At 43.4% G+C, this 25,825-nt stretch overlaps 1 protein-coding gene across 2 annotated transcripts in view; it reads left to right on the forward strand.

The window, feature by feature from the left end:
- Window positions 1-2,630: 2,630 nt before the first annotated feature.
- The window catches only part of CD82 (CD82 molecule), an 80,509-nt gene continuing 57,314 nt past the window's right edge, over window positions 2,631-25,825 (forward strand). Inside the window, exon 1 of one of the 2 annotated variants that reach the window (XM_063117447.1) lies at window positions 2,631-2,769. The gene's annotated coding sequence lies outside the window, so the exon portion shown is untranslated. The remainder of the gene's footprint in view (window positions 2,770-25,825) is intronic. The other variant, XM_063117446.1, reaches the window with a different exon arrangement.

Raw genomic sequence — 25,825 nt, forward strand, 5'->3', positions numbered from 1 at the left:
AGAAGTGGCTTCCGGGCATGCCGTTCTGAAGGGCCCCCCCCCAACCCCAGCGTCCTGGCATTGAAGCCAGGAGCGGCTTCCAGTCGGGCGCTGGCTTCAAAGCCAGGACGCTGGGGTTGGGGGGCGGCCGGGGCGGCGGCTTTCGAACAGCGCACCCGGAAGCTGCTCTAGGAGAGCAGCTTCTGGATGCACCGTTCAGCGCCCTCCTTTGCTTGGTGCTCTAGGCTGCTGCCTGAGCTGCCTCTACGGCAGCGGCAGCCCTGTCCATCAGCCCTAGCCAGCATAGCCAATTGTGAGGGATGATGGGAGTTGCAGGCCAACAATAGTCTGGAGGGCCAGAAGTGGGCCCCCACCTGCCCTATGCAATTCCGCTTCCTGTTTAAGTAGACAGCTGCAGACCCTGCATAGGGACACTGCAGATGTGAAACATGGCCATTCGGAAAGACCATTGGTTCTTTCCACATGGCTGTACTGCCCTATTTAATGATTTATTACATTTCTATACCGCCCAATAGCTGAAGAAACTCTCTGGGTGGTTCAGCACAATTAAAACTATAAAATGCAACATAAGACACAATATAAAATTTAAAAGTTTAAAACAACAGTATAAAATAGAAGTAAAACCCAAAGTAACACATAGCAGCAATGCAAAGATTTAAAATGCCTGTTAATTGAACAGCTGGAGCACCCCTGGAATACATGAAAAGCTCTAAATGCATATACTGAATGTGTGGAACAGGAGCAGGACTCACTTTTCCCACTTCCAAGCTCCGCATGGACAGGAGAAGGGGTGGAAGGGACTCTCTGACTGCAGGGCTGTACATGTCTGGGGTCCTTCCGCGTGACTGGGAATCTTGTGTAGCTCTATGCACCTAGATCCCCTCTGTCTCCTCCTCGCATTCATAATCACCAGCTGCCTAAAAAGGGGGATTGTTTTACACAGTGCGTTAAAGGACTGTGTAAAAGCCGGAACAGAACGGGCTGGAACTACCCCTTTATATGGGGGTAAAAATGCAATAAATGTAAAATGTAAATGTTATATTTTTAAAAAAATGCCAAAAACAGTGGCATGTGTTAGAAACACTTGAGAACAATATTTTATGTCTAAACAACATCCTGAACAGAATGGATGGCCCGGAACAGCCATTTCCAAGTGACTGAAATCAACCAAACCCACCTGTCACACATAACTCCTTGGCAGGGATGCAATAAGCACCAAAACTTCCATGAAAACCATGTTCCGATACTCGTTCCGGGCCATAGTCCATATTGCACAAAACAGGCCGGAACAGTAACTTCCAAGTGAGCCAAACTTACCAGTTACATGTGACTGGTGGGTTTGGTTGATTTCAGTCATTCAGAAGTGGCTGTTCCAGGCCATCCATTCTATTCTGGATCTTGTTCTGGGCGTTATGGGGTTAATAGTGATATAACATTGCAAGGGTTTTAGTCCTAAAATATTGTTCTCAAGTGTTTCTAACACATGCCACTGTTTTCGGCCTTTTAAAAAATATATATAAAAGGGTTGTTCTGGCCCGTTCTATTCCATGCTGGCTTTTACGCTGTCCCATGCGTTAAGTGAATGCTGACCTATACTGTGTTATGTAGAGCAGGATATCAATGGGATTCTTTATTGCCGCACTTAATTGTGCATACAGTTGGGCTACACTCCTAATATCAATCAAGGGTGTTAAACTACTTTCAGCCTCAGGGCCAAATCCCATTTCAGATACGCTTTTGGGGGCTACATTGCAGTGGTAGGTGGTGCCCCAAGGCAAAATTCCAATAACACCAGCATAATTTAGCTGAAACCTCTTGCTGCCAGTAACAAGGGTGTCCATATGGAAAGGAGGAAAGGGCTCCTGTACCTTTAACAGTTGTTGTGATGAAGCGGGAATTCCACCAGGTCCTGCATGTATGCAAGGGACACCTTCGGGAATTCCCTTTTCTCTACAATTGTTAAAGATACAGACGCCCTGTCCTCCTTTTCATATGGATACCCTACCAGTAACTAAGCATTTCAACTTTTTAGAATAGGGAAAAAGCCATGCCGAAGCATCAAATGTTTGGTCGGGCAGGGGTAGTGGAAGCAGCACGGTCCTTTGCGGAACGGTGGGGATCAGGGCCCTAAGTTCTCCATCCGTGCCCTATATGCTCACTTAGTTTGAACCCAGACTCGTTTCCAAGAAAATATCCAACGGATTGGGGTGGGGATGAGGAAGAGAGATAAGTTTTACGGGTACCTTAAACACAGTAAGGGCGCAATCCTATGCACGTTTAGACAGGGAGATAAAGTCCTACAACTCCCAGCATTCCCCAGCCAGGAATGCTGGGAGTTGTAGGACTTTATCCGCAGTCTAAACGTGCATAGGATTGCGCCCTAAATCTGATTTATAAAGCGGGGTGGGGAGGAGGTTCCTGGTTTGTTTGCTAACTCCGGAGCTGCCACATTTAAAGCAGACGTGGAAGCATACGGCGAAATGCTCGTGTTTCTTCTTCTTCTTCCCCGCCTCCAGGACATTTGCTCTGCGGTGCTGCCGCGGCCGCCCTCGGGCAAGCAAGAGTTAAGCATGCGAGGCGTCTCTGGGCAGCCCCAGGGGGTTGGCTCTCGCTGCCTCCTCCTGAGCAGGACTGAAAGCAGCTGGGGCTGAGAAGCGAAGCCAAGCGGAGCCGAAGCCACATCGGCTTGTCTCGCTTTGCGCGGCACTCGAGACTAGTCAGGCGCTGCGACGGTCGGTCGTAGGCTTCCGGCTGCAGCAGGTAATCAAGGTTCGTCTCTGCGCCGCGGCCGGGGCGATTCTTTCCCCCGAGATTGCGGGAGTCCGCGGCGGGAGGGGGTGGTGGTGAAGATCTGCTAGGAGATTAAGGAAGGAGTTTCTCTAAGGAGGGGCTGGCAACCCTTGGCCCTTCTTTCCATAGGGGGCTGATTTGCAGCCGGTGTTGTCTTTCGCTCTTAAGGAATTTTCTTTCTCCCCGTTGGGTCGATCTCTTTTTCCCTGCTCTTCACATCGCTTCGCCCTCTCTTCCAATTTAACACCTTCTTGGATCTTGTACTAGAAAGAGAGAGAAATAGAAATAGTGCTTTCGACGCGGCAGTCCCACTTGCTGGCAGGGTGGGTTGCTTGATCAGCCCCCTGAGGTTCCCCACGTGACGGGGGTTTCCTTCCGAGACGAGGTTCTGGCAACGGCTCGACCCCTTTCTGCAGGCAGCTGGAGGTAATGGGGAAGGGGTCTTTATGCCCATGGGGTGGAAATCAGGGCGGGGGAGACAGTTAAGAAGGGCCACGTCTACACTTCGGAGAACTAGGTTGGTAAGTAATAAAACCGGGGGGGGGGGTTTGTCATCGTCTTTCGCTCATCATCATCATCATCATCATCGTCATCATTATTATTATTTTTTCATTCTCTATTGCATTTCGTCCTTCCAGCCCTAGGACTCGACAGAGTGGTTTATTTAGTTGTTTGATATTGGCAACGAGTGAGTGCCCTGTGACACGCTTCTTCAAGGAAGGAAGGAATAAAGGGGAGGGGGTTGCCACTTATTTCTGGCACAGTTTAGGTTCCTTTTAATAAGTGTGTCACAGGCAGAAGTTCAATAGGTGAAGATTTTCCCGGCATAGAGGGCCAGTGTTGGGGAATACTTCCCTTTGGGAGTGAAAGGGACTTTCCAAGGTGGAGACTGTTGGCATAAAAGGAGGGTGAATTTTTGTGCAGTATAGCATTCGGAAGCTGCCTGTCTGTTTTTCTTGCTTGTGGGAATGTAGTGTGTTCAACTGTTGTAATGGCACCTATTGCTGTCGGACAGAATGACGCACACTCCAAATGCGGAGTTTTAGCCAGAAGGCTGAAGTCCAGCATGTGGCCAGACTCCTGCATTCTGATGCCAAAGCGTGAGCTTACTGCATTACTCCAAAGATGAATGAAAAGACATCAGGCTACAGGGCATTAAACTGGTATTTGGAAAAAGGGTGCTTAATGCTGCCACTTTTTATTTTAGAGTTAAAGGTAAGGATAAAATGGAGTAAAGGCAAGGATAAAGTGGAGAAGAGGGTTCCACCTTGGGTTCCTTGGAGGAAAAAAGGTGGGATATAAATGTAATAAATAAATAAAATGAAACCATTAATGGCAAATAGCAGTCTTGTGTCTTCTCCACTGCCCCTTCAGCAGATCTTGGGAAAGAACAGGGGAGAAGGGGTTTTTTTTAGTCAGGAAGCCCCTGAATTTCCCTTGGCTTCTCCTCCTCAGAACATTTCCACTTCTGGGGTTGGGCAGACGAGTGAGTAAGCAAGAGAAGGCAGCGCTGCCTCTGCTCTCTCACTCACCATCTCTGGGCACCATGGCAGGGGGGCTTGACTTATAATGCTGTCTAGAGAGAGAGGGCAATCAGCCACTTCTGCCCACCTGCTTGCCCTCTCTCTTACTCTCTGTTTGGGACATTGAGAGAGCCACCAGCTCAGACTCTGACTCGCTAACTTGTGCATACTCTCTGGGTGGTGTGGGATTGGACAAACTAATACACTCCTCAACGCCACTTGGCAAGAGAAGAAAGGTGAGCAGGCAGAGGTGACAGCAGAGAGGTGAATGAGCAGGCCACTACCACTGGACATGGAGGGAAAATTCCGCTCGTGATGTATAAACAGCGTGATGGCTGGCTTCATAGCAGCTTTTTTGGGGAAATAATCCACAAAGTACTCCTCCTTCCCTCTGTCTGGATGCCACCCACCGCTAAGCTCCTGCTGCATTGCCCAAAGAGAAAGAATGTGTGAGCAGGTATTGCAGAGGGAGAGTGCAGGTGAGGTTGAGCAGTGAGAGACAGTGGCATCCGTCCATCCATTGCCCAGGCCTTGCTGCCAAAATGAGTTTTGGTGGCAGCAGCTGCTTCTATGAGAAGCTGCTTGGGTTCACTGGGCAGAATTCCTGCCCCTGAGGTGCCCAGAGGGAGAATACAGGTAAGGAAGTGAAAGGTGGCTACTTTTTCCATGTCCAATCCTGCTTGATGCACTGCCCAGAGACATAGGGTGAGTGAGTGGGCATGGATCCTCCATCTCTCGGGTCCAGGCCACCCTGTCCTGGTGCCCAGAAAGGGTGAACAAGTGAGAAGAGGTAAGAGTACCCACTGGCTTCTCTGGCTTGCATACTTTTGTGTTCCTTCCCCTAAAGCAACAGAACTCTGAGGAGGTGGCGCTGCAGGGGGTGGGGGTGGAGGGTTAGTAACTGCAGCATGGAGGAACTAGCACTGGACATGGAGGGGAGAATTTGCTCATGCAACATAAACAGTGTGACTGCTGGCTTCACGGAAGCTGTTTGGGGAACTGTCCCCCAAAGTATTCATTTTATGGACTCTTTGTGTCAGTTTAAGAGGAAGGATGGATAAAATAGACACTTTCTCAGAAGCGTAGAAGCTGCCCGAGCTATTCTTCCATATACTCCTGCCAACTTGTAGTATTCTGTCTGATGGGAAGTCCAGAAGGTGCATGGCCCCAAGGTAGACGTAGGTGACAGTGTGTACTGGCCCAGTGATTGAACAGTATCTTGGTGATTAAGTGGCTCCAATGAGACTGAGCCCCTGTGGTAGTAGCATTTGTCTTGAATTTGTGTGCCATTTGTGTTTTTGAGGGTATGTGTGTGCTTGTGTGTCACACATAGAAAAGAAACTTGAGATTGTTAGGATTGTAATGGAAAATGTGTATCGTGAAAAGAGAAAAACTCTGTACCTGGTTATGAGGGCTTTCTTGGGCTGACTGGAATGCAACAGCTGCCACGTGCTAGCATGGAGCCCTGTTATGAGCATGCAAGGTCTGTTGTGTCACTATCACAGAAACTTCAGCTTCTCGCTTTGTGCTCCAGTTGCCTTGCTCAGAGTGGCACTAAAGGATGCTGAGTGGCAGTGGCATGGCTTAATCTGGATAAAGAATCATACCACCTAATATGGCGGAGAGTCAAAAATACTGGGGTGTGTGGGTCTTGTTTTGCTCCCAGCTGTCTACCTGAAGTATCTACTGGGTACTATTAACCTTGCTTGAAAATGTTGCCCTTCAGTTCCTTCTGGGACTGTAGTACTATGTTGTGTCATAGCCTGGTGAATGGTGTACTGGTACAGATATTGTTGGGGACATTCTCCTGCATGCTTAACAGAGAGGGGTTCTTTCATGATTAGAATTCGGAATAGAAAAGAAACTTTCTGTTGAGCAAACCAGTGCTTTTATTGTTTGATAATGCTATAAGAAAGTAACAAATAAACAAATTCCTTAGGGTGCGCCTTCCTAAATTTAATCTTTGACACTGGCCTTTCTAATGTATGCCTTTTCCTGCACTCTGGTTGTAACACCCAACAATCTGGATAATGTGTGTTAATGTGTTCAGAGTACTTTGACATAGAGGATTGTGGCTTGAATGTGGGAAAACATCTCTATGATTTCTAGGTCCTTTGAAGCCTACTATTCTACATATTCCAATAAACATGGCCTTACTTCCTTGCTAGGTTACACCTCCTAATATGTGAGTGTGTGTGTTCTTCAGTTATCTGACTGTTGTACATATCTGGCTGTTGTTTGTCTCGTCCAGGTAATCTTTTACCATGCTTTCATGGTCAAAGATTACCTTTTTATAGGAGTATTAAATCTTTTTTTGTATGCTTCTAACTTGATATCTTGTACTGAATTGCATTTTATGGGCGAAGTGCTGGATTGGATGAACTGCGCTCTCTGCCTCCTGTATGTTATTATTGTAGCCTCGAATGTTTCTTGGCTGAGAATTCCGGTGTGCCACAGAAGCAACAAGTTGAAGTGGAAATTTCAAGAACAAATGGCTGGCTGTACTGTTTTATAGCAGAATTGGGCACTGGCCAGTGCTGGATGCTTCAGAGGAAAGTTACTGAAAAGCAAAGGAACGTCCTGATATTGTGCATTCAAAAATGTACTGTATAAACACAAAGCAGCAGGGGTAAGCAACATGGTGCCGTCCAGATGTTTTGGACTACAACTCCTATAATACCTGGCCATTGGCCATGCTGACTGGTACTGATGAGAGTTGTAGTTCAAAACCAGGTTGTAATTTGGATTAGATGTTTTCTGGTTAATCTGCAGCTTCTAATAGCCTGCTTGTTCCCCTAGTTTTGACAGGTCGGTTACCTAGGACTCCAACAGGAAGGGGAATATTACATGCCTGGTTATTGTATAAACACATAGTGCTCCCTTTACCAGTATAAATATTTGCAGTTTGTGCTGAAATAAATTGAAATATATATCCTGTTACTATAAAAGTTATAATATCTATTGTAATCTTATTGAGTGACCCCAGACATCTGCATTAAATACAGTGAGATAATAGGTTAGAGTCAGTACAATACACTTGTAAGAATAGTCATCTAAATACACATTACCAGACATGTTACTTAAGTTGGACTCACACTCTGCAGCATTTTGAAAACTCAACAGCAGCTGCATTAAAAAAAATGCAAGTAGTGTACGAATGAAAAATAACACTGCAATGCCTATGTTAATATTAAATGCTGGCTCAGGCTAATCTAATATCCAAAGCTAGAGAGAGCTCCAGGGTGATTTTATTTGCAGTTTATTCAAGGCACTGCCTGTGCCTAAATTGAGAAAAGTGGTCCCTAATATGTCTGCAGTGGGATGTGGCATTAAATGGAACATGAGTTACTTTTTCCAGTGCTGCTTGTACACAGATTAGTCCATGTTAAATTTACACTGAATCAAACTGTTGATCCATCTAACCCAGTAATGCCAACACTGACCAGCTCTGCAGGGTTTCAGGCAGGCTTCTTTCCTGGCTCTACCTGGAGATACTAGTGATTGAACCTGGGACCTTCTCATGCAAAACGTGTGTTCTATTGCTGTGCTCCGGTGCCTCCTTGAATACTGGTTGCTATTCCCAACCTTTAAAGGCACCAGGTACAAGCCAATTGCTCAATAAGTAGGATGTCAGGTGCTTAATGGGACTTAGAAGCTATGCAAGGCCCAAATAGCCTTTGTGATTAGGACATGTGCCAAGTTCACTCAAGACTTGCTCACACTCCCCCCCCCCCCCATATAGGAACTTCATTTCCCCTTAAGTCACCATGGTTCATAAGCAATGTCATGGGGTATATATCCCTTATGATGTACACATACCCTCACATAGGATTAGTTATACTTGACCTTAAAAAGGTGAGGTATATCAGAGTACAGGATATATCAGCGTAAAACCTTTCCAGAACCTGTGCCCGTCCAGATGTAGCTGGGCTCAAACTTCCATCAGCCCTGACCACTGTGCATGCTGGCTGGGACTGATGTAAGTTGGAGTCCAGCTACATCTGAAAGCTCCCCACTTCTCTATAAATGGTTTTGGTGGACAGTGACTGGGGATATAAAAACTAAGGCATGCTTGAACACAAGACCAAAGTTGGCTTCATTCGTTGGCATTCATTTATCTGAGACTATGTGATAACTGTCCTTGTAACCTGTTTAGCATTACGTCTCAGGATGAAGATTATTCTTTATTGATTTCCCACATTGCCTGTGTAGAGTGTGCAGATTAAGCGTCCCTCAGCGACATGCGAAATGGGATGGGAAAGGAGATCATCAGTATGGGAGGCAGTAAGCCTATATAGACTCGTTGCTGGGAATAGAATCATAGAATAGCAGAGTTGGAAGGGGCCTACAAGGCCATCGAGTCCAACCCCCTGCTCAATGTAGGAATCCACCCTAAAGCACCCCTGACAGATGGTTGTCCAGCTGCCTCTTGAATGCATAGGTAGGAGGAGGAGGATGCACCAGTGTCCTGCTTGTGGGTGCCTGGTCGACAGCTGGTTGGCCACTGTGTGAACAGAGTGCTGGACTAAATGAACCCTTGGTCTGATCCAGCAGGGCTCTTCTTACGTTTTTGTGACATCTTCTATCCTACCACCAGCTGTGTTTCCTCGTTCCCTCACCTGGCTTCAGATGCATGTTAAGCTCACTGGAATTTATAACCCATACACTTATCAACCATAGGCTTCTTATGCGGAAGACTTTATATGGGCCTCAAGTGATCTCATCTTAATGTCAAGCTGACCTTCCCAATACAAATAGTGGTACCTGAAGCAATGAGGCCTACTGTTTTGTGTCACAACCATGCAGAGATCACAAGGAAGCATCAATCGTAACTGAGACCTTGGAAAAGAATTCAAGAAAGGTGATACAGAGTCTGAGTTCTTTTCCTACTTGGAATTCACTCTTGTCTTTATCTGCTTGGGCAATGCGCGCGCGCACACACACACGCGCAATTTGTATTATAGATGAGGTGAGGCAGAAGCTGACATGTGAACTGTAGTTTTAGCCTTAGATTATTATACTCCGCTGAACCTTGCTAATGAAAATAGTTGCCGCCTGTATCAGCAATTTCCCATAGAACACTAGTTACATATTTCCTCAAACTGTGTGTTCTTTTCCTTTCCTGTTCCTGTGTTTTCAAGGATGGCATATCTAACTTCCACTGCGTTTAAAATAAATAAATAAATCACCCTGGGAGTGAAACAAGAGATCATCCCAGCCCTTTTAGGGTCAGAACTCCAGCTGAATTTGGCTGCACCCATGACTATTGTGTGTTGTGTCCTCTGAAGACCAGCCAAGGCCAGGCCTAATAAAATCCATAAACATTTCCTGTGAATGCAGTCGTCTGACTTAAATTCAGCAACTTAAGAGTATTGGCTTAAACAAGACCCATCCATTTTCAGCAGCAAAGTAGTGGTTGTGTAGACACTAAAGATGTTTTAACTTAACTCCTTGGGGCTCATCCTGCACCAGAATTGTGTCTAAATACATGACATAACTGCACTTGTGCATATTTGTCCTTGCCCCTTCCTTCCTTCCTTTCCCATCCCCTTTGCCCTGTTAAAACTGAAATTGTGAGTTCCTTGAGAGCAGGGAGCCATCATCTTGGTTACATTATTCTGTAAACCATTATGTACGCTGATGCCGCTGTGCCAATAACAAGCCTATTGAATAAAAGGAAATGAACTTGGCAGGACCTGCTGCTATAAAATGGCATAACTCTACCCTCTCATCTAAACCTCCTTTACAAGTTAGTCCTACATGAAGTGTAATTGTAGAACATTGAGCAGACCTGATGGGTCTTCCTTCTGCTGTTATACACTCATAGGAAAGTCATTGCTGAATTCTTAGCCGAATACATGCGCTGTGTTGTTAATGCTGAGTGTGGAATGTATGGCTGCATATTGCAGGGGAGGCTGGTGGCTCTGATGTCACCTCCACTGGTATATTGTACTGGCATAACTTTGAACTATTAGGATGTCCAAGGTCTAAACTTCCTAAAACTGTTCTCTGAAGTGGAAGATGATGCCCTTTCAGCAAAAGCTCCAGCTTAATCTGAGGTATCTTTCCCACACTGGCTCATTGCAATAAGATGCTGCATGATTGCTTCATATCATGGCTATTTTTTAAATAGAGCTGCTTGCTGTCAGTGGGTTTTCCCCACCTCTGAGTGATTTTTGAGTGCAGGCTCAATAAAGAAGAGATGCAAATAATATTCTTACAGTACACACCAGGAAAACACAACCCTGTACTTAAATAACATGCAAAACTAAATGTACTGAAATACTTGAATTTGTATTGGCCTTTGCAGAGTCTAAGGCTTATGTACAAAGCACGAAAAGCAAGGAAGATGAGGAGATGTAGGTAAATAGGAATGGGACATGCAGTGAGACAAGGCTCTGGGGAAAGATGTTGAACTTCAGAAATCTCCTGTTACCACATTGATATAAAAGAATATGCGTTGTTTTAGCTGACCGTTATATTGTGCTATGTTATTCTAGGCTGGCTATATTCATTGCAATTCCTCCAAGCTCCTCCTCTGTTCTAACCCTTCTCCCCTAATCAGGCAATGCCCAGTAGTTGCCCCCCTTTAGGGATGAGGTTATAATAAGGATAAACTTTATACTGGAATAATCTATAATATGGAACGATGTGCATGTCCTCCTAAAGTACTTACCGGCTTCTTGGACGTTAACACGTGGTCCGCGCAAATGGCATACCTGATGCAAAAAAATGATGATATCCCTATACATGTAATGTTTTTTTTCTTTTATAGGATTTTTTTGTGTTCTGTTTTTAAATATTCCCCTAATCAGTCATGTGGGACCGGGTGGGTGGGTGGGATCCATCTGGAAGATTGCCTCCTCCCCTCAAAGCCTAAACAGGTATTAGGGTTTTTGGCTGTGGAACATACATCAAAATACAAGTATTTCAAGCCTCTGTCATAAACAGTTGATCTGAGGGACATATTTAATTTGGCAGTCTAATCACCTCAATTCTTATGGCTGTACATAGCAAGCTTTAGGAGGAAGGAGAGTGATCGCAAGGGCCAATGGATGCTTTGGCAGGTTGAAGGATTTACACAGATCAATGGACTCTCAGATTGCATCTTAGCCCATTGTTGGCACTAGGATCACTGGGGCTGATTGGGGAGGGGGAAAAAAACACTAGTGTTAGAATTGTGTTCTTGAAGGCTTTAACGCACAGAACATGCGGGGAGAGGGACTCCACATGGCAATAATTAAAAGATGCATGTGTGAAAGACAGTCGGCTGTGCAAAGCTTCCCTCTTTCTCTGCAGCAGAACAGTATGAAACAATTTTTTTTTGTCTCTGCTAATTTTTTAATAACTTCCAGATCTTTGGCTAGCTTGTAAATATGTGTGTGTATGTGTATATATATATCTCCAAATGAGCACTGAAGATACTCAGTGAGTAGCTGTAGCAAGCTATATCGCAAAGGGTGAGTTAACATGGAGAGCCTGATTTGAGAGTCTGAATGCTCAAAGGATGGGTTGGTAGGGTTGCTAGCCTTTAAAACTTAATCCAGATTCCACAACCTCCCTCTCCCAAGCCAGTGAGAGGACGCAGAAGGTGGGTTGCCGGAGAGGAAGTTATGGCTGAGAATAGCTGGGAGTGGGGAGGAGAGGGAGAGGGGCCAACACCAGCAACAGCCAACTGCCTAGACTGAGATGTGGAGATTGTTAGCAGAGGGGCAGGCGGTGCTACATAATCCCCTGTCTCCATGTTCCTTTCTTCAATCCCAGGGAAGGGGAAGATCTAAGTGTTGCCTCTGAAGACTCATACCATTAAAAATAATCACACACTATTTATAGAACTTCTTTTTCAAATTTAAACACTGTTTGGTCAGCTGCTTCTTAACTCTGGTTTCCCTTTTTTATCATTGGGGAAGTTACCAGATGTCAAAAATTACATGGTGGGGAATGCACAGGCAGGATGTCAGCATTATGCACTCTTCAACCTTGTACAGAAGCATAGTCTGAGCGCAAAAGGTTCTGCTAGAGGCTTGTTCCAGTCTCATCCCTTTCAAGGGTGATAAGTGCTTTTGAGGTTAAACGCTCTGACAAATTGCAGTGCACATGACCTTACAGTGCAAGTCAGCTGTGGGCCGGAGGTGTGCTGCTGCTCTCTAGGCCAAGTATAGGGTTAGGGGGAGTCCAATGCTCCATTGACGATGGACCTTTCAAACCGAGCTTACAGGTGCAGTCCTCTACATGTTTAGACAGAGAGAAGTCCTACAAATCCTAGCATTCCCCAGCCAGCCATAACCATAGAGATGGGTGAATCTGTCTATTTCCGCTTTCTCATGTTTTCCATCATGTCTGTTCTGTCCTGTTTTCACATCAATCTGTAGCTTAAAAAAATTCTCACGTATATTTACATTCATTTATATTATTATTATTAATTTTATTTTTAAAATAATAATAATAATTTTATTATTTAAAATTATTATTAATAATTTTATTATTATTATTTGTGTACAACACAAATGCAGTTCCCCTCCCCCATGTACATTTTTAACACATTGCAAAATTTGGCTGAGTGTGTAATCTGAAGGAGAACTGCACTCTGATCTGCATATTAGACTTGAAAGTATGAATTAGCTTGCTTTGCTTTAAAATGTAGACTTACCGAAATACTTCCCTATCTCCAGTTGCCCAGCTTGGCTGCTCACTGATAGACATTTCACAAGTAATAATAGAGCTGAACTGAGGAGGGGGGATTGGGGGATTATCATGAGATGTCTGGCTCCTGAAAAGCTCCCCTTCTCGCAATTTGCAGGGGGCAGGCTGGAGCATGGAAGGATGCCAAATGTTTACTAGGTAGGGAGGTGGGATAACGCATTGGTCCTTTGCTAAGGAAACTGCGTGAATATTCCCTGCCTTTCTGTACTGGCATTGAAATAACCAGTGCGACAAGGTAGAGAGCATTGGCCTGAATGCCAAGGTGTCTCCCCCGCCCCATGACATTCATAGTAAAGGCAATGAGAAGGCTTTGCTCACTCTTGGCGATATCATATAACCAAATCTGATCGAATGTCACAGTGCTTCGTATCCAATCTCAAAACAAGAGCAAGGGAAAGCAGCTGAAAGGGCAACTCTTGTTGTCAGCAGCCATTTAAGATGCACTGCTAATACATGGAGCAGGTGTTCTGTATTCACAAAATCCCCCCCTCCCTCGGGGGGGGGGGAAATCGCATGGGTGAAAAATTTGGTGCAGCATGCCTCTTGCTTGCACAATACTCTTATGCAACTGCAGTTCAAGAGAGCCTGTGTTGACATTAAATTCCAGACTTGGGGTTGTCTAAAAGTGTCACATCAGATTGGCTGGTGAGGTGGTAGCTTGCTGCCGTCAATATGCTTCAATTCCACCTGGCATAACGAATGCAAACCTGCCCAAATCACATATCCGGATCTGATCTCCACTTCTGAACCAGTGGACTGAACGGAATGTAGTCACTTTAAAAAGCCTGGGTTCAGATATCTGTACCAAACCAAACTCCATTATGGCACTATCTGCACTGATAATAATAATAATAATAATAATAATAATAATAATAATAATAATAATATATTACCCGCCTCTCCCTCTGGATCAAGGTGGGGAACAACACTAAATACAATATAATACATAAAGTTAGTTTAAAAAGCATTTAAAACCAATACAATATTAAAATAACTATCACAGCATCTTAAAATTCTTAGGTTTAAAATTCATCTGGGTAGGCCTGCCGAAAGAGACTAGTCTTTACGGCTGTCTTAAGCTCAGAGAGAGCATTAAGCTGACGAATCTCCTCCGGCAGGCCATTCCACGGTCTGGGGACAGCAGAAGAAAAGGTCCTCTGGGTAACAGTTGCCAGCCTAGTTGTGGCTGACTGGAGTAAACCCTTCCCAGAGGACCTGAGTGTGTGGGGCAGATAGTACGGGAGAAGGCGATCCCGCAGGTAACCTGGACCCAAACCGTGTAGGGCTTTAAAAGTAATAAGCAACACTTTATACTTCGCCCAGAAGCTAACTGGCAGCCAGTGGAGTGATTCTAATGTTGGTGTAATACAGTCACCCCTAGGTGTACCGGTGACCAATCTGGCTGCCCCACTTGCCATGATTGTGAGGGAGACTGCTGACTACTGAGGCTTTCACTGTATCCTTCAACAGGATCAGGTTCTTCAAGCTATCCTAGCTGTTTTTCTTCCACCGGCTTTCCCTGAGGGGAGGCAGAAGAAGAGAAGCCCAGGTCAGAGAGCTCACGCAACCAGCTCCTCAACTGTAACTAATGCTCTCTTATCTTCTCACCTGGCCATATTAACATGCTACCCTAAGCTGCTGTTTGGATGTATTTAAATCAAGACAATTTAAATCAGTGATTTAAATCAAGTTTCCTACTGAAAGTTTTTCACATATTTCCTGAACAATAGTGCAAATGTTAATTTACAACTAAGTAGAATATTATTTACGTTGCTTTGTTCTCATAAGAATGCTTTGCATTTTTTTGTCTCGTGTGTGTGTGTGTGTGTGTATGTGTATGTATATGTATGTATGTATGTATGTATGTATGTATCTATCTATCTATCTATCTATCTATCTATGCATGCTTTCCTTTTTACCTATAGAGGGAATGTCTTTAAAGTAGTCCTGTATAGGGACTTTCTTATGACTAGAACCAATGGCAGTTTGAGGTTAACAGCACAATCCTGTGTATTTCTCATCAGGAATATTCCACTGAGTTCAATGGGGCTTACTCCAGGTAAGTGGGTATATACCATTACAGCCTTAGTAACAGAATACAGAATCATGTACAGTGCACAATTTTGCCCTCCCCCTTCCCAGTGATGCTCCTTTCTGCTTCACTCTGGCTTGAGCTAGACTTGCCTTTGCAAAAACATCATAGCAAACAACAAAATGCCCATGACTGATAGGTCAAGCAAGGCTGAAAAAAATCCATTTTAAAATCATTATCATCATCATCATCATCATCATCCATTTGTTTGGATTTCTTTTAAGCATCTATTTTTATCCACCCTCATATATTGTCTTTCTGTCCTCTTCCTTTCTTGGCCCAACTCTAGCAACCTATAAGCACAGAACAGCCTTCTCTAGACTGTAAGTGCAGAACTTTGAAGAAGCAAGAGCTGTTAGTTACTCTGGACAGATTCATTTTCAGGAGATGAAAAACTGGAATTAATGCCCATGTTCAAATGCTGGGTAACTTCATTTTTGTGAGAAGTGCAGGTTTAGCATGTTTATGATGAGATTTGATTGTAACTTCGTTGTAAAAATTACATGGTTGTAATCAAGTTCAAGGGGAAAGAATTCATTTGGAGTTGTAGTCAATGGTGTTATTCCATGAGTTCCACTTGTAGTATCCCCATATTTATCCTTGCAGAAGTGTCAAATCCAGTACTTTGATTCTGTTTGCATAAGCCATTGCACAAGCATTTTCACAAGTTATTATGACTTCGTTACACTAGCTGTTCCTTTAGTACCTGCAAAACATAGTGGAATAATGCCATCTCTGGTGCTTTTTCCATTAGCGTTATGTTGGATACAACATAAAGAAAAGTACTTCTTAGATGAAAGAACATAATTAATCCAGAGTTAGAATACTCCTAATCTGACCCATACCTGGTCTGGTTATCTCAGAGTAGAAGGCAAATTGCCTGTCAATGGGCCACAGACATTCCAAGACTAATGACATTGGGGTTGTTCATGACAAAGCTACCTTTCTGTATATGGTACCTGAAGAGGCTTGCTTTTCATTTGGTTATTGGATGTCCTCTAGTTTAGAGTAGAACATTTAGAATCTAGACCAGCTTTCCCCAGCTTGGTACCTTCCAGATGTTTTGGACTTCAGTTGCCATCAGCTCCAGCCAGCATGGCTAGTGGTCAGAAATGCTGGTGATTATAGTGCAAAACATTTGGAGGGTACCAGTTTGGGAACTGTTGATCTAGACTGTCAGCAGAGTTATAAATAATTGTGTTTAGGTTTTGTGCATAAACGGAGCAAATTCTCTAGACGTCCTCATTTATTCATCTAACATGGACTCCTGGAGTTTAACAAATTACCTCCCTCTTCATTGCAGTATGTGATTCCTTCAACATGCTAATTATAAATAGATCTGATATGAAATTCTCTAGGTGTGGGCGAAGCAATGAACCCAACCCTTAAACTTCCCATTGTATTTGTGCACTGACTATCTTCTTCAGAGCTTGTTGATGATTCTCTACTCCTGCCCTGGAGTTCAATGCATTTTCTCTCTAACACCTGCTGAGCTGTCTGTTTCAGGCGGCTGTCTGCTTTGATTGGGATGGGAGGGGATGTGAGCCTAGCATTCGTAGCTGGTGGGCTTAGTACTTGCCAGAAGCCCCATTTGATGCATGTGGACGCTGCTCCTTTTCTAGACATTGCATTGGGCCTAGTTAGCAGCTAACAACATACTTTTGGAAGATTTGAACACAATTGGCTTGCCACTAGAATCTGTGCTCAGTTTACCTACACTCAAAACTAAAACTGGAAGACTTAGGCTGAACTAACACATACATTTTAAAGCACTTCATGATTATGCAGGAAGCTTATGCTTTCCCACTTTAAAAGGCTTCACGCTCCCTCCAGGTTCTCTCCCTTTTTTACCCCGCTCCCTATCCCAGATGCTGGACCATATTGTCGTGTATGCAATCCCGCATATATCCCGCTAGTTCACTCCACCACAATTTCTTCCACCATCTCCCTGGTGGATAGGATCTGTGTAAGACCTTGCCAGTTTCACTGCCCTATTAGATTACTTAAAAGCATTATTGTGCACATCAGCACTGATGAGGTTATGTACCCCTTTTAAAGGGGGTAAACCATAGTTTCCCCAACATTGTTGACATTGACTAGGCTTCTTCCCCCTCTTCCCTGATATACTTCCATACAGGGAGGCGAAGTAAAAATGAGTTGGAGGGCTGAAAATGCGCTTCAGATAGACAATGCAGATCTTCACGGCTGTTGCAAAAGGAGTGAGCCTCAAACTTAGTTATAAATCTACCTTCCTGCAAATAGATTGGGAGGGGAAAGGATGCAAGTACATTTAAAACCGCATTTCTGTCTCTCCACCCATGCAACGCAAGACTTTAAAGTGGCACATGTGTAATCTATCTTGAAGCCTGTCAAAGAGGTATGTTCTTTGTAAATAACTCCTTGGCTGCCTTTTTCACTTGGCTAAATCAAATTGCTCAAGTGGGCCTTTTCCTTTTCCCTTACTGTATAGTGATGGAAATGGGTAAAGAAGCTTCTGCTGCATGTCTGGAAATACAAGTTAATCCTTGCTAAGCTGCCCAGCTTCCCTTTCACAAAATGAAGACAACAGCTTTCATTAAAAGGGGGAAGGCATTGTATTTGTACTAAAAGCTACAGCTTGAGCCTTTAAGTCTGGGGTGGGCAACCTGTGGCCCTCCAGATGTTTTGGCCTACAACTCCTATAATCCCTCACCATTGGCTATGGTGTCTAGCTGGGCTTGCCCACCCAGGAAGCTGGGTGAGGTGCCCCCATTAGATGGTGGAGCAGTGAACTGTGCTCCTCTGCTCCCCCAGCCCAACCAGGAGGGCCTGCCATGGCAGCCTTCAGCGGAGTGCTCTGGAGAGCCTCTCTAGCCACTCTCCTGGAGGGGATCTACACTAGTATATGAAACGTTTTTATAATCATTGAACGTTTTGTTTTTCAACGATTTAAAATGTAGCCGTTTTAAAAACGTTTACTTTTCTGCATTCCTTTTGGCCACACTAAGAAAATAAATCCGTTTGTAATTTCCCCTCCACTTCCTCTTCTCTCAGAGACAATCCTCCACCAGCCACCAGCCCCCCAAAAGTGAAACTGGAAGTGGCTTGAAAGAAGAGGCGTGAAAGAAAAAACCGCTCCAACTTTGGGCGCGAAAATTACATAAACATGCCCCCAGGAATGCGATTGGCTAATTAAGAACTACAGGAAACCCATTTAATACAATGAAATTGGCCGCATCATACCAAATAGAACAACTTATTTCAAAGAAGTTCAAAATAACCGGAGAACAGACAACAATAAAACGTCACAAACTGAACGTCATGTGGCGAAATACTACCAAATGCAAACTTAAAAATGATAAGACACGTTCTAACTTGACTAGTGTAGATCCCCCCCTGCTTTGGTATTTGCTGTAGTGCGAGAGTGGCCAACAGGACTCTCTAGAGCAGCCACCTGCTCACGCTTGTCTCCCCTTGTCCCATGCGGCCGGAAATAGCAGCTGCATGATTTTCCTTGAGGGCTGCACGATTTAATGGTGGAATACCTTGCACCAGGCTAGGGCTGATGAGAGCTGTAGGACAAAACATCTGGAGGACCACAAGTTGCCCACCTCTGCTTTAAGAAGTTCTACTTCCTCTGTTCTTCTAGCAAATATCCTAAATCAGCCTTGTCTTGGAGTCCAACTCCAGTCATCTCCAGACAGCAAGGTCAATGGTTGGGGAAGGGTACCTTAGGTGAGTATGGCAGAGTGATAATCAGCTTTGCAAAGGACTGTACTTCCACTTCAGAGAATTTCCCTCTGTGAATAGTCTATTGCAAACAATTGCATTCAAACCTTATAAGAAAGCCTTCCTTTTTTTCTAGGAGCATCTAACAAATAAATGTGCAGTACTAGATGGGCAATCTTTGTAATCGCAGTAATGTTGGTCTTGGCCGGTAGCTTGGGTTGCATTTTTCTCTTGTTCTTTTTCCAGGGCATTCCTGGAAGCACAGCTTGCCTGGTTTGATGGCACGCTACAAAAGAGCCCCTTGCTTAACATGCAGTGTGTTTCTGCAGCTCCTTCTCGCTTCCTGGTTCCGCTATTGCTGTCAGAGCCTGAGAATTAAGTCTCGAATGAGAAATTCTAATGTGAATCTGAGGAGCGGGCAATAATTGGAGTCTGTGAATGACATGGCCTCAAACCACAATTGTTCTCGCCAAGCGGGTGAGGACAAAGGAACCGCAGGGGCGGCAAGAAGGAAACGCTAAGACCTAGTAGGGGCCGATGCAACCTTCTGAAAGCGAGGCTGTTTTAGGATCACAAAGCATCTTCTTCTACCTGCATAATATTAGTGACATAGTGACTACAAGAAGCTCCTCTCCAATAATAATAATAATAATAATAATAATAATAATAATAATAATAGGTGAAGCAGGCCCAGCCATTCACTTGCCAAGACACTACTTTCTTATTACTATAAATTGAGAACTAGGGAGAACAAAGAACGAGGCTGAAATATAGCTAGAACTGGAAGGAGTTTAAATCTCAAATATTTGAGATTGTTTTATGCCCTGACTTTCTGCCAATAATGGCTAAGAACAGATGGCTATCAAAAATGAGATACTGATTGAAAACAAAATCTTAGTTAAAACATAACATAGAGACAGTTAAAAACACACACACCAATAAAAGAAATAAGCAGCAGCATCCAATTTTTAAAAAACCTGGTTCCGCAACAGACCAGTTTACATGCCCATGGCCTGCCAGAATCAAACTTCTTTGCCTGCTGGCAGAAAGGCAACAGAGAGAGGACCGACCTAGACGTAGCGTTTCAGAGCCTACAAAGGCCTTCTTTTGCTGCATCCCTGCTGGCTGGTGGCAGGACTGAAAGAAGAGCTGCCTCTGAAGTTCTTCTTACCAGGCAGGCTTGTATGGGAGAAGGCAGTCTTTCAGGTACTCTGAAAGTCATACAGGGCTTTATTTGTAACCTATAAAGAGATTTCTCTCTCTCTAACTTGACCAGATGCTGTGGGGAAATTCTGTGAGGTGGAAAAGGAGCAGTCTGTACCGTGTCATATTTTAGCAGTAACCGGAGATTGCGCATTCCATTATTGAACACAACTTGATGTCCAGATCAAGCCTCACTATCCACTAAAGAGTCGAAGGTGTGGGATGCTTTCAGATAAAGCCTTTATCTTGTAATCACACCAAATTTTACAGGGTGCCTGACACTGTTGTCTTTGTTTTGTAACCCTATGTTTTCCCACCACTTCTGTCTTTTTTTTTTTTCCTTACCAGAAAATGTCCATTCAGACAAGGTTGTGTGGAAGGTAGGTCTCCAGATGTTTTGGACTTCAACTCCCAAAAGCTCCTGCAAGCATGGTCAATTGTCAGAAATGGAGGGAGCTGAGGTCCAAAGCATCTAGAGATCTACTTTCCGCCTGCCCATACATTGAGAAGGAAAAGCCTGAATAGGAGCACAATGTCTTTTGATTTGGAGTGCTAGGAGCAGTCCGTCTGGAAGCACCCATAGATATAATCTGTTTTACATAGGAAGCCTCATTTTACCTCCTGTCCAACTACATCCCACCTCTTCGTTTTGTGTTTTTAAGTGTGTTTATTTTCTCATCTTTCATTTCTTTTGGATTTTAATACATGCTAGAATTTTAAAAAGTGAACTGATGAGAAATCTGCCACATTCTTTGCATTCCTACTGTGAAAGTTTGTAGTCTTTCTGTTTATGTACTACCTCACAGGGCCTTTTAATTTGTGTGCCTGGTGTTTTCCAAGACGGCAATCCCTTTATGGTGAGTTAAATAGCCAGAACTGGATAAACCATTGAGGACTGTGTCCTAGAGCAAACGTTGGCAAAGGCTAAAGGCACCACAGAGACTTTAAGGTTGACAGCAGTCATTCGAGCATTGTGGAGCACAGCCCTTCCTCTGTCTCTGTCTATGCTAGGGACAGTGGGAGTAGTATTTTTAGTTTTGGGTAAAATCCGAAGGATGATAAGACAGCACAAAATTCAAATATGGTGCTTTTAGCCTAAAACTCTCTCATGTGTATTTTTACCTTCAAAGTAAGCCAAATGGATTACTTATTATAGCAATACACTTCCTCTTTATATAAGGTTCTAAGGAATCTCATATCTAAGCAGTCTAGCATAACAGCCCTACCTGGTCAAACTAAGGTTCACATTCTAGAACAGCATTGTGTTTCAAGTAGTGGCCAGTCAAATTCTTCTGAGAAAAATTTAGTTTAGTTCCTCAGATTCTCTTCCTGAATAAGATTGTTCAGGTGTGGGTATTTCTCCAAGACGTTGCAAATAATTAACTGAGCTTCTCTTCAATCTCTCCATTTTCTTTCAGTAATCTTTTCCTACCGTTGATTCAGATCCAGTTGGCTTTAAAGTAGACCCACATTTTGATCTTCCCACCATTTTGTTGACAAATAATTTAACATCAATTCCTTAAAGGTGGTGAACAACTCCCTACTCCACTATCCTAAGCTGCTTCATTTGTTCTATCCCCTTTCTAAGCTCTGGTGCTGCTGTGTTGTTAGTGTTCTGGGGCAGTATTCTGGGTGAACCCATCATGCCAGTATATGCTATTGGCGTTGTGCTAGAGGTCACTTACGCTGCTGCTACATCTGTGGCATAAGTGGAGTGGCAGGATTGGATATTGCCCCTAAAGCTATTGTAGGGACAAAGCGTCATAGCGCTGCTTGCAGGACAATCCTATGGAGCCTACGTACTTTGTCTGCCTTTGAGTCTTAAAACACTAGTAGCTTAGGGAGAGAAAAGAGAATTCCCAGGTGCATGTGTGTTTGTGTGTGCAGAAAATAGGCTGAAAAGCTCAGCCTGTGCCTGCAAGGCCTGTAGTTCTCTGGACTGAAGAATCAAACTTGCAGGTTCTTTTTATTTGTTTCTTTTCTTTTCTTTCTTTTCTTTTTTCTTTTTAAAAGAGATTCTAGCCTCTTCTACTTTTTGTAAGTGCACTTCTTAGAATTATGATAACAAGGAAAATCCATTAGTGTGAGTTCAAATGGACTGTGTTTTATACTTGCAGAAAGGAAAAACAGTTTTTGACGAACTCTTAAAAAAAAAGAATGGAAAGGACACTATTCTCCCGCTTAGCTCTAAAGAGGTGCAATTAAGGCTAAAAGGAAGACAGAGGAACTTGTAGAGCTTTTATCCTTGAGGCTGATGCTATGGAGGCTAAGCATGTAACTCTTTCCCCCATTGCTGGTAGCCCCTGTTGCTTCAATAGATTGCTTGGGGGCAGTTCTTATTCACCCCTGGGGTGAGTGCGAAATTACTAAAATTGCAAAGCTGTGCTACCTAAAATATAATTTAATTGAATACTTCAAAGCATGACTTCTGTTTGGAATAGAAGTAAGTGAAAGCAAAAAAAGTCAGACACACTTTCCAAGACCAGGATTGTATTCAGCATAATGTGAAGTGAAGTACTTTCAGTGCTGCTGCAGTAACTTGCCTCTGATGGAATTCAGGCTTGTGCAGAGGTTTCAGCAGTCATAAACATTCTGAACAATGAAGACACTCTTAACCTACCGTTCAGATTCATCCCATAAATGCAGTTGACTCTTTTTATATTATTTTGGGGTTTACGGCATATCTGTGTAACATCTAGATCTTCTCAGTACTTCCTGCAAAAACCCTCTATGCCAAACAACCTTGTGCACTACAAATTCAGTGCTTGATTTTGAGAGAATAACCCATGCCAAGAAAGTTTCAAAACTCTTAGAAAATGTTGTGGGTTTTTGGGAAAGACATTTTGCTCCTCACAAACTTGCGGCCCAGTGCTTCCTGTAAATATATACTCCTTGGTTAAGCAGGAGTAGGAAATCAATTAGTTCAGCCTGAGCATATTTGGGAGTGGACATTTATTACTCTGTTTATATCTTAGCCTAGTGCCAAATTGTTGGTGCCAGGTGTACCTTTTAAGGGAGGGCATTTCAAAGTTGGGGTGCCTTCTCGGAAAAGGCCCTATCTTGCATCACCACCACTTGATGTTCAATCACCAGTGGTGGGACAATAAGATGAGCCTGCCCTAGTGCCCTATAGATGTAAGAACATGGACAGGCTGGTAGAGGAAAAGACATTTCTTCAGATACTTGGGTCATAATTTGTTTAGGACTTTGTAGGCCAACACTTCTATTGAACTTATAAAAGGAATCTTGTCCCACACATACAATGATCCCATACGTACAATCTCATGAGTCATGAAAGAAAAGTTACTACCGTATTTCTTCGATTGTAAGACGCCATCGATTGTAACACACACACTCATTTCAGTACCACCAACAGAAAAAAAACAACCCTAAGACACACCTCATTTTTAGAGATGTTTATATGGGGGAAAAAGTGCATCTTAGAATTGAAGAAATACGGTATTTTAATTCTGAAATTACATTTTCTACATTTTTTATATTGCACCGTGCCCCCCACTGCGATTTCTGACTATGAGGTTCATCAGACGAGCGTTTTATCGCTCGTTTGCTACTGCCCAATAATGGATGTGTGCATGGCCTTTAGACGACGTCATCTGCCTCCTGTGCACCTCACGCTCCTTCTGCTCCTTTTTCTGCAGCAAAATAGACCCTTGTACCTTTTCCCCCCTGGCCTTTTTCAATTGAAAAATCATTATTTCCCTAAAAAACTATTTTGCTTGCAAGTTCACTCTCAATAGACAAAATAGCTAGATGGCTTAACCTTTCTTGTCCCATAGTAGAATGTAAGCAGATTTTAATGAGTGCAGGCGATAAATTCTTACAGCAGCCCCAGTATTCTTGGGATCACCATTCCTAATTATTATGGTGATTTGGTCCTCCATCAGCTGCACAAGGCACTCTGGGACTGGCAGTTCTTGAGAAAGATCTCTGCCTTGCAAACTAGAAATCCCAGTTTAACTGTGCAAACACTGCTAGATTTCAGATGAGCATGGTGGGGGGGAAGCCATGGTGGCTTCTCCCCCTCCCCCTGTGCATGCCAAGCGCATGCCTGATGCTGCAGGACAGTTTGGCACATCATTTGAATCCATCATAGTAGGGGTGGCTTCATGTAAACAATGGGTGCACACGCAGCACACACGGGTAGGAGGAGAAGCCACATGGCTTCATACACACACAGATCTCTGAACCCACACTGTGTTCTAGAGAACGATCTGGGTGAGTGACTCACTATTCAGAATGTAGCTTGTTCTGTTCTAACTCTTCTGATTAGATCCAGCAAAATCTGGACAATCTTATATATAAAATTCTAAGTTGGGAATTACCTGGTCATCCTTTTTTACTGCCTTCCTGTTGACCAATTCACATGAAATGCACTTCACTGGAAATTTACTGACATGCAGATTCCATGAACAACAACAGGGTTCATTATAATGCAAAGTCAGGATTTTATTTATATCCATAAAGCTTTTTTTTTTTTAAGAATTAGGCTATCTTCTATAACAATGCATTATAAAGTTTTATTTTCAGTTTCAAAAAATGTCAAATATAATTAAACAAACATAATTGCAAATCAGAGCAAAATGAAATACAGACACAAAAAAGTCTCTGTACACCTTTATAAATCTACAGTTAAAAGTAACTCAGTCAAAGTTTAGTTAAAGCTTTCATTAGATTTGATTTTTCTCCATGAACTGGTGGGTATTTGGATGCAGGGAAATAAGTTTCCATAAATATCCTCAAGCATTATCTATAATTTAGCCTTATTTCCCCCCCTTGTGATGGGGTTGTAGCCTGCACAGGGGCCCTCTGGATCTCAAAGCCCTTTCTTCCTCTGCCCCTGTTCCTGTACAGGTCCTGCACGTAGTGTTTGCTTGCAAGAGGCTACAAAGATAGCTGATTCTAAACTATGGTTACACGATTGCACATTTTGAGGCTGCCCTAAGAAATCCCAAAGTAGTTACGGTGCATTTATTTTTATTTTCTTTAGAAATGTATAAGCTGCCTTTCAAAACAAAAGTGTTATTAAGGTGGCTTACCACTAATATTGTAAAAACATTTAAAACCAATATCTAAAACCGGTGAGGAGGAGGAGGAGAAGCAACAGTAGGGAAAACGAATTTCTAATCAGACTGCTGAAAAACATATTACAGTTCAAAGAGGAGCAGTAACAGTTTAAAGATCAACTCATCATTTCAACACAAGCACTTTGAAACATTTGGGGGGAGGGAAACCCACTAAAAGCAAACAGAGGGAGCCATCCTGTAGGAAACAACTCCATAGATTGGGGTCCACCACTGAAAAGGCCCTAACTCTTGCATCTGCCAACCTAATTGACCTTAATGGGGAGCCTGCAAGCAGGACCTCTGTGGTTGACCTCAAGGCCCTGACAACTTCATGTGGGTGTAGGCAGTATTTCTTGTAACCTCTTCCCAAACTGCTGAGGGTTTTAAAAGTCACTAACAAGAACTTTAAATTGAGCCTAGATGTGAATTGCTAAGCAGTGCTGCTGATATAAAATTGGTGTGATACACTCTGAACTCTTGGCCCCACGTAACTGAGCTGCTGCATTCCATACCAACTGAAGCTTCCAAGCTGCCTTTAAATGCAGCCTCCCATAAAGCGCATTGCAGTGGAACAAATCAATCTTGCTTTGTCTCTTGGGTCACTAAGTACTTGTGATGCGTTACCTGCAAAGCAGGTAATAAGCGATCCAAAGATCCTTCGAAGTTCTTGCTGTGTCTTCTTTCTTTATCTCTAGTTCTTTTAAGCTTGTCTGTAGAAGAGT

This window comes from Elgaria multicarinata, chromosome 2 (genome assembly GCF_023053635.1).
Source record: "Elgaria multicarinata webbii isolate HBS135686 ecotype San Diego chromosome 2, rElgMul1.1.pri, whole genome shotgun sequence".
NCBI lineage: Eukaryota > Metazoa > Chordata > Lepidosauria > Squamata > Anguidae > Elgaria > Elgaria multicarinata.